The sequence below is a fragment of the Berghia stephanieae genome, chromosome 6, assembly GCF_034508935.2.
Source record: "Berghia stephanieae isolate SIO BIC M18660-M18661 chromosome 6, UCSD_Bste_1.3, whole genome shotgun sequence".
Classification (NCBI taxonomy): domain Eukaryota; kingdom Metazoa; phylum Mollusca; class Gastropoda; order Nudibranchia; family Aeolidiidae; genus Berghia; species Berghia stephanieae.
In genome coordinates, this window is record NC_088365.1 from 5,674,209 (window position 1) to 5,684,208 (window position 10,000).

At 34.5% G+C, this 10,000-nt stretch overlaps 1 protein-coding gene across 1 annotated transcript in view; it reads right to left on the reverse strand.

The window, feature by feature from the left end:
* Window positions 1-10,000, reverse strand: part of LOC144974383 (25-hydroxycholesterol 7-alpha-hydroxylase-like) — a 28,730-nt gene that overhangs the window by 18,172 nt on the left and 558 nt on the right. The window lies entirely within an intron of this gene.

The window sequence follows — 10,000 nt, forward strand, 5'->3', positions numbered from 1 at the left end:
ATGACGTCACTCAGGTCTTTGTTATTGTTTTTTGCCATCCGTGTTTATGAGTAATTCTCACTAAACTGTATTAACCAGACTATAAACGTTCATGGATACACACAATTGTGTGTGTTTCTCGTTATACCCTCCGGATGGCAATGTTGTGAGCTTCTTAGCCAAGCGCATACTATCTATAAATAGACCAGAGTTTAAAAAGTTAGCTCAGGAAAGAGAAGGATGGAAACTTGTTTGTCTGTATGTAGCCTATATAATAAAGGCAATGGTGATGATGATGATGATGATGATGATGATGAGAGACGGTTGTTATAATTCTTTCCTTCTGAATCTAACGTCTTTCATAATAATATTTTTTTTTTAATGAGCGTTTATATAGCGCAATATCCACTAAATGTGCTCAAAGCGCTTTACAAGATAGATCAAAAAATACGATACTCATTTTACTACAAAACATAGGGATCCGTTAAGGTGTGTATGAAACAGTGCCAGACAAAGCAGAAAGAAAATCAAAAAAAAAACACAAAAAATACCCAAACAAACAAAAAAACAAACAAAACAAAACAAAAAAACAAAAACAACAAATAAACAAACAAAAAAAAAAAGACAAAAACAAACAAACATATCTAAAAAAATTCATTTGGTAGGTTTTGCTTTAACATGTGTCTCAAGAAAGGACTGAGCAGATAATAACCCAGGCGCCAGCCGCAGTGCAGTGCATGTAGCTCCGCAAAGTCAGCAATAAGATCTCTATCTATCCACTCTCGCCGCTTGAGAGTAAATTTCGCAAACAACTCTGTCGCTACCATTATTTAATTTTTTTTTTTTTTTGTTTGGAACAAAAGAAGAAGCGAATGTTTATTGTTTTGTTTTTTTAAAAGTTCATTGTTAGTTCATAGATTGATCTGTTTACGGGTCCTACTTTTGTTTTGTATTCACAATAATAAGTCTCTTACGCTAACTTTCCCACCAAAATCGCTAAGGCATAAAAATGGGAACAGGCATCATAGTACATTATGACTATACCTACTGGCAATATTTTTTAAAACGCTTTTCTTAAAATAATTTTCATTTTTGGCTTTTTAAAAGAAGAAAAAAATATGTGAACTATCGCTTCAATCAATTATTATGTCAACGTTTACCAGATTGGACTTTTGAAAAGAGAATTTAAGTTCAAAATGGTCAGAAGTATGACATTTTAATTGTATTTGGGGGAAAGGGGGGGGGGGGGGGGGGGGGGGGGGGGGGGGGGAGGTTATAAATAAATAAATAAATAAATTTATTTTTTTGACGTTTTATTTTCGCTTTTTCAGATATCATAATATTATTTTGTTCTCAATAAAATAAACACACGTTAATTAAAGCCAAGTCTAAAATACTATTTGGCTGTAAATTCAATTTTCAGATTGCAGTTTTGCACGACATTTAGTCTTGATTCGATTGGAGACAAAAATCGATGAATAAAGACGACTCGCTCAAAACTTGTTAAAAACGATCAAACTTGAGCCTTCTTTAAAGTTTTGAACACTTCAACGCTATAAAAGTCTTCGGTTTAATACTTATAAAAAAAAACAAGTTGAGGGATATTTTTAAAATTGAGTGAAATTTAAAGAATTCCTATCTTTTTTTTCAGGCCAAATTGAGGATAATACGTTTTGCCACGATATTATAAAAAATAGCATGTTTGGTATAACCACAAAACAACCGCTATTGTATTTAATGAAAGGGAGACTTTATAACTTGTTTACAATACATCAGATCGGCGCTTTTTATATCATTTCTTAATACGATATAATCACTTTTTTCAGCAAGTTAAACGCCGTACCTACTTTGGAAGTAAAACACATATTTAAAAATTTGGCCAGAAAACCTGATCTTCAAATATCAATCATTTTTAAAAATAAAAACCTCATGTTGGCAAAAATCTCAAGCCTGGGATCTCTCAGTCTTCTTTCAGTCCCAATTTTATGAGCTTTTGCCAAGATGAATGTCAATTAAATCGACCGATATTTGAAGGACGAGTTTTCTGGCCAAATTTTGAAATGCGTGTTTTTTTTTTCTTTTTCCAGATTACGGCAGTAGAACTGATTAAACAGGCCATGTCAATGTGAATAAATAAGAGGAATTGATTCAAAAATGCTCTCCTTTCAATGGAGAGTGAATTCGGTATCTGATATTAAAATATAGCATTGGAACCACACACGGTGATTACATTATTATAGGAATGTCGAAAAGTTTATATTATATTACATTATTATTATTGTTATTGTTTTTATTATTATTATTATTATTATTAATTATTATTATTATTATATTATTATTATTATATTATTATTATTATTATTATTATTATTATTATTTTTTATTATTATTATTATTATTATTATTATTATTATTATTCTTTTTTTAAAATTATTATTATTATTATTATTATTATTATTATTATTATTATTATTATTATTATTATTATTATTATTATTATTATTATTATTATTCTTTTTTAAAAAATTATTATTATTATTATTATTATTATTATTATTATTATTATTATTATTATTATTATTATTATTATTATTATTATTATTATCATCATCATTATTATTATTATTATTATCATTATTATTATTATTATCATTTTCATTTTTACAATCGATGAATCAAATAATAATGTTTTGATGATGATGATGATGATGATGATGATGATGATGATGATGATGATGATGATGATGATGATGATAATAATAATAATAGTGATAATAATAATAATAATTGTGATGATGATAAATAATGATTAAATGAAATGCACAATAACTATGAATAAATATAAACCTAATCCGAACAGCGACAGCAATACAATAGTCAACACGGAATATAAAATCCTGTATATTCTATCTACCTAGCAAGCAATCGAAATTGCTAGACAATTTGTAACAAAATTGTATAAAATATGAAATGCGTGTACAATTATTTTTGTAAGCTCGCCGACGTGATTTTTCATTGAAGTTTTTTTCGTTTCATTCTCTTCTCTCTCTCTCTCTCTCTCTCTCTCTCTCTCTCTCTCTCTCTCTCTCTCTCTCTCTCTCTCTCTCTCTCTCTCTCTCTCTCTCTCTCTCTCTCTCTCTCTATCTATCTATCTATCTCCCTATTTTCTTTTTGTTCCTTCCTGTTCTTTATACAGAGCGTTAGTGATGTTAAAATAACATAGTCTCTGTTGACTTAAAAAAGGCCTAGGAATGTAGGGTAAAAGTTATGAACATCAATTATTGAGCCTTAAGGGACAAAGGTTTGAGTTTTTAATTTTGATACAGAATTTGTGTATATTATATTTTGGATTTTTGAAAATAAATGATTCTTCCTTTTTTCTGTTTGTCTTTCTTTCTGTCTGTCTGTATGTATCTCTCTCTCTCTCTCTCTCTCTCTCTCTCTCTCTCTCTCTCTCTCTCTCCTCTCTCTCACACACACACACACACTCTCTTCATCTTTCTACATATTATATATATATATATATATATATATATATATATATATATATATATATATATATATGTGTGTGTGTGTGTGTGTGTGTGTGTGTGTGTGTGTGTATGTGATAGTGATGTCTTAATACCTATAACGTCACCCTAGAGAACTTGTATCGTGTTTGAGTGTGAAATTTGACAACATAGAAGGATTTCATTTGATCAAATAGGGAAGGGTAGGTTTTTACGAGAAACCCAGTAGCTCAGTCGATGGAGTGTCTCTGAAAAACTTTAAAAGGGATTGTTGTAATAATAATAATAATGATAATAATAATAATAATAATAATAATAATAATAATAATAATAATAATAATAATAATAATAATAATAATAATAATAATAATAATAATAATAATAATAATAAATATCACGAGAGGATTCAATACATATATATAATATATCCGTATTGTCTGCTCATACAGAAGAAGGTTTGGTTATTACACATTATATAACATGAGTACGCTAATCTTGCTCAGAGCAAATTATGAGAGGCCCCTCTTTTCTATTATAGATAGTATGCGCTTGGCTAAGAAGCTCACAACATTGCCATCCGGAAGTATAACGGACCAACACACAAAACTATGTTTAACCTTGAACGTCTATAGTCTGGATAATGCAGTTTAGTGAGAATTACTCATAAACATGGATGGCAAAAAACAATAACAAAGACCCTAGTGACGTCAATTTCATTCTATCTATATCCGTGACACGGGTGTGACTCAATAAAAGGATATTATGAAGTTGATGTCACTCAGCTCTCAGTTATTAATTTTAGACAGCCTGTTAGTGATGTTTTCCCTAAATTGCATCAATCGGATTATAGATTAATGTTAAAGGTTACACACAGTCCTTGCGTGTTGGTATGTTTTATCTGGCTAAAGATCTGAACAGGCGTGTATGCATGAAAGATACCGGACAGAGCACACTAGGGGTCGAATCTCAGATCTTCTGGCTGGCGAAAGTTGTGATCATTTTAACTAAACACATAGCATCAATAGGATCTGTGGCCTGTGCACGCACCACTGCCAAACGACGATCCTTATCTGGACACCTCCCTTCACCACCCCCTCCCCCACCCCCCTCCCCACCTCCCTCCTTTCCTCGATGCTCTCGTTACCAAAAATAAACCGTTATCATGTTATGTGATATTTATGGTCAGATAATGGAATCAAAATGAGATGCTAATAATAAATAGAACAATGTCACTATAAATACACACGGATGATAAATACAACAATGACACTATAAATACACACGGATAATAAATACAACAATGACAATATAAACACACACGGATAATAAACGGATTCATAACTAGGATTATTATAATATGTTATCATAACTCGACAAATATTTTCCCCATTGTTATAGATAGTAATCCACTACAATCGCGACCCCTTTTATCTGCGAAACAAGTGCGAAATTACAATTATATTCTTCCGACAGAGACAACGAACGCTGTTAACGGCAAGGTACTCATTTGAGTCACACCTGAGTACGGTGAGAGAATGTGAGTAAAGAGACAGACTTTTCCAAGGACTCAATCAACTATGCGCCGAGCAAGACCACATAGCCGCACAATCAATGATACAATGATAAAAGAATGTGTTAAGTTAGTTGGCAGGAAGACTATACGCCGAGGGAGGCTCGAACCATAGACCTTCTGATCAATGAGACCGCAAGACCTCAAGACCACGACATAGCCGCACAGACAAACGGTAAATAAACGATAAAAGAATGTGTTACAAGTTAGATAGTTGGCTAGAAGACTATACGCCAAGGGAGGCTCGAACCCAGGACCTTCTGATCAATGAGACCGCTAGACCTCAAGACCACGACATAGCCGCACAAACAAACGGTAAATAAATGATAAAAGAATGTGTTACAAGTTAGTTGGCTAGAAGACTATACGCCAAGGGAGGCTCGAACCCAGGACCTTCTGATCAATGAGACCGCAAGACCACGACATAGCCGTACAGATAAATGGTAAATAAATGATAAAAGAATGTGTTACAAGTTAGTTGGCTAGAAGACTATACGCCAAGGAGGCTCGAACCCTGGACCTTCTGATCAATGAGACCTCAAGACCGCAAGACCACGACATAGCCGCACAGACAAATGGTAAATAAATGATAAAAGAATGTGTTACAAGTTAGTTGGCTAGAAGACTATACGCCAAGGGAGGCTCGAACCCAGGACCTTCTGATCAATGAGACCGCAAGACCTCAAGACCTCGACATAGCCGCACAGACAAATGGTAAATAAATGATAAAAGAATGTGTTACAAGTTAGTTGGCTAGAAGACTATACGCCAAGGGAGGCTCGAACCCAGGACCTTCTGATCAATGAGACCTCAAGACCGCAAGACCTCGACATAGCCGCACAGACAAATGGTAAATAAATGATAAAAGAATGTGTTACAAGTTAGTTGGCTAGAAGACTATACGCCAAGGGAGGCTCGAACCCAGGACCTTCTGATCAATGAGACCTCAAGACCGCAAGACCTCGACATAGCCGCACAGACAAACGGTAAATAAATGATAAAAGAATGTGTTACAAGTTAGTTGGCTAGAAGACTATACGCCAAGGGAGGCTCGAACCCAGGACCTTCTGATCAATGAGACCGCAAGACCTCAAGACCTCGACATAGCCGCACAGACAAATGGTAAATAAATGATAGAAGAATGTGTTACAAGTTAGTTGGCTAGAAGACTATACACCAAGGGAGGCTCGAACCCAGGACCTTCTGATCAATGAGACCGCAAGACCTCAAGACCTCGACATAGCCGCACAGACAAATGGTAAATAAATGATAAAAGAATGTGTTACAAGTTAGTTGGCTAGAAGACTATACACCAAGGGAGGCTCGAACCCAGGACCTTCTGATCAATGAGACCGCAAGACCTCAAGACCTCGACATAGCCGCACAGACAAATGGTAAATAAATGATAAAAGAATGTGTTACAAGTTAGATGGCTAGAAGACTATACGCCAAGGGAGGCTCGAACCCTGGACCTTCTGATCAATGAGACCGCAAGACCTCAAGACCACGACATAGCCGCACAGACAAATGGTAAATAAATGATAAAAGAATGTGTTACAAGTTAGTTGGCTAGAAGACTATACGCCAAGGGAGGCTCGAACCCAGGACCTTCTGATCAATGAGACCGCAAGACCTCAAGACCACGACATAGCCGCACAGACAAACGGTAAATAAACGATAAAAGAATGTGTTACAAGTTAGATAGTTGGCGAGAAGACTGACAGACTGACTGGAGTGTTCAACAGCAGGACACTATTAATATTATATCATTCTCACCCATTTTGTTATCAATGTAAACAAAACGCCTTGATGACAGATATAATATCATGCTTGTGTGTGTGTGTGTGTGAGTGTGTGAGTGTGTGTGTGTGTGTGTGGGGGGGGGGGTGGAGGATACACAGCGGCGTTGCTGTGCAAGGTGAATGTGATCAAAATGATATAATAAAAAAGATATTATATAATAAATAATAGAACGACTATCAAAGAACTGGATTAAACTCCACGTCGGCGAGGCTGCATATTTGCAATATATTATTACATATTAAGCTATATTATTATAGTATAATATGTGTATACATCGGCATGTATTTAAAAAAGAAAAAAGAAAAGCTAGATCTAGTCTTTCAAAGCCATAGAAGACACGAAATTGACGTCACTCAGCTCTTTGTTTTTTTGTTTTTTTTTCAGTCAGAGGTATTTTCAATATATTACATATTAAGTTATATTACAATAGTATAATATGTGTTCAACTCAGTTCTCTGTTATTATTTTCAATCAGCCTGATAGTGCTTTATTCTTTTATTATATCAATCAATTCTTGACTATAAACGCAATTTCGTGTGTTTGTATATTAAATTTGGCTGTCTGATGTTGTGAATATTTTACCTTAAGGCATAGCATCACTATTCTAGTTTCCTCCTGTAGAATAAGCAGATTTTTAAAATCCCGGATTCCGAAGCGTTAATTGGACAATGCAGTTAGTAACACCAACTTGTCACATTTTATTTTGGAGAAGGTTTGGACCCGAAACGTTCCGTGTTTTTGGTATTTTGATCCTCTTCAAAGCCGTTTTATTCATTTTTGTTCATTAGTTTTACTGTCCACAGCTTCTAGAAGCTTATAGTATCATTTAGGATAAGACGCGATTCTATTGCAAAGTAGGTACTTTCCGAAAAATCTGACATTCCCAGCTACTCATCAATAATCTATTTATTGGACACTGTCTGATGTTTCAAGGAAAAAAGGCAAAAATATTTTAAAGTATAAACTTATAAAATCCTACAGAAACCGGATTTGAAACAGCTTCCGGTTACTTCATTCATTGTGTGGACGTGCGTTCTTTAGGAAGTTTTAAACCCGGAATCTCACATAGATATCTACACATAACACCAAACAAACTATAGGCTACGTGTTGTTATTATTATCAAACACATGCCTATGTTGTTAATAACTTTAAATTGAATGTTTTCTTCCCCCCCCCCCTTTCTTTTATAAGACATTCATTAAGGTATTCAGAGTATTCAATGAAATCGCATTCCTGATTTAATCAATGCGGCCGGAGTTCGATACCTTTTTGAACATATTCAGTTATAATAAATGTATTGCGTGCGACGTGCGCGCTTATTTTGAGGTCTGATAACCCAATTCCTTATGGGTTCATTGTTGTAATGGAAATCTCAAAAACAAAACAAAACAAAAAAATAAACAAAAAACAAAAAACAAACTAACAAAAAAAAACAAAACAAAACAAAAAAATAAACAAAAAACAAAAAACAAACTAACAAAAAAAAAACAAAAACAACAACATCAAAAAAAAAAAAACACAACAAAAACGCCCCTAAAAACCGCCCAAAAATGAAGCAAAATATTGTCATTTACGACAATGTTAAACTAGGCCCATGAGTGGGTTCGGATGCCAGACCTGAATATATATATACGTTGATTACGTGTTAATCAATTTTGATACAATGAATGTGACTGAATGAAGAAAAGGCAAACTGATAAACGACAACGCGTGAAATTCTCGTAAAGTTTGAAATCGGCTGATGCTACATAATAGCCAATGTTCTGCCGCACTTACAGTAGGATACGGCCGATGTCTACATTCTAGCCGGTATTCTGCCGTACTTACAGTATTATACGGCCGATTTCAACATAATAGCCGGTATTCTGCCGTACTTACAGTTATATACGGTCGATGTCAACATTATAGACAGTATTCTGCCGTACTTACAGTATTATACGGCCGATGTCAACATTATAGCCGGTATTCTGTCGTACTTACAGTATTATACGGCCGATGTCAACATTATACCGGTATTCTGTCGTACTTACAGTATTATACGGCCGATGTCAACATTATACCGGTATTCTGTCGTACTTACAGTATTATATGGTTGATTTCTACATAATTGCCGGTAATATGCCGTACTTACAGTATTATACGCCTGATGTTTATCTTGTAGCCGGTAACCGGCCGTATTTGTAAAGGCCGATTTCTAGATTATAGCCGGCATTCTGCTGTACTTACACACACACACACACACACATACACACAAACACACACACACACACATACACTATCATACCGCCGATGTCTACATTATAGCATGTGTTCTGTCGCTCTTTAAAAAACACACATGGAATTTTAAAAAAAAAGAAAATGGCCAGAAAATCTTCATTTAAAAACTTATAAATAGGCCTCCTACCCGAGACTCCAGTAAAATCTCCCCCCCCCCTCTCTCTCTCTGTCTCTCTCACTATCTCTCTCTCTCTCTCTCTCTCTCTCTGTATGTCTCTATCACACGAAGGGAGAGAGAGATAGTAGATCTATAGATAGAGAGAGAGAGAGAAAGAAAGAAAGAGAGAGAGAGAGAGAGAGAGAGAGAGAGGAGATATATAGATAGATAGATAGATAGATAGATCGATAGATAGATAGGTAGATATATAGATAGACAAGGATGTATCTTCCTTCTACCTCCCCATCCCTCCCCATCTTTCCCTCCAACACCCCACCATCTTATCGGAGACGGACGTTGACTTGGGAAGTCCGTTGGTGTCAGACAGAACGTTCTTAGTACATATCATAGGATGAGATTATAACTGCATAGTATTATATTTTCTATATCGTGTTTGAATAATATTGACGACGAGAAAAAAACAAACAAACAAAACAACAAAACCTTGTAGTGCAAGATATTCGAATATGAATATAAAGTCAATAAAATAAGCACTATAAAAGAGCGATTTGTATTTATTTATTAATCTATGAGTTTATTATTTGTTTATTTATTTGTCTATTTATTTATTTATTTATTATTTATTGCCTATCTATCTTTTTAGAAAAAAAATTTAACATCAAGAATGAGAGACACACAATGTTTGTCGTCACTTTGCCAGTTTAGTTTTATCTCCATCTTATACATACGACAATAAACATAGG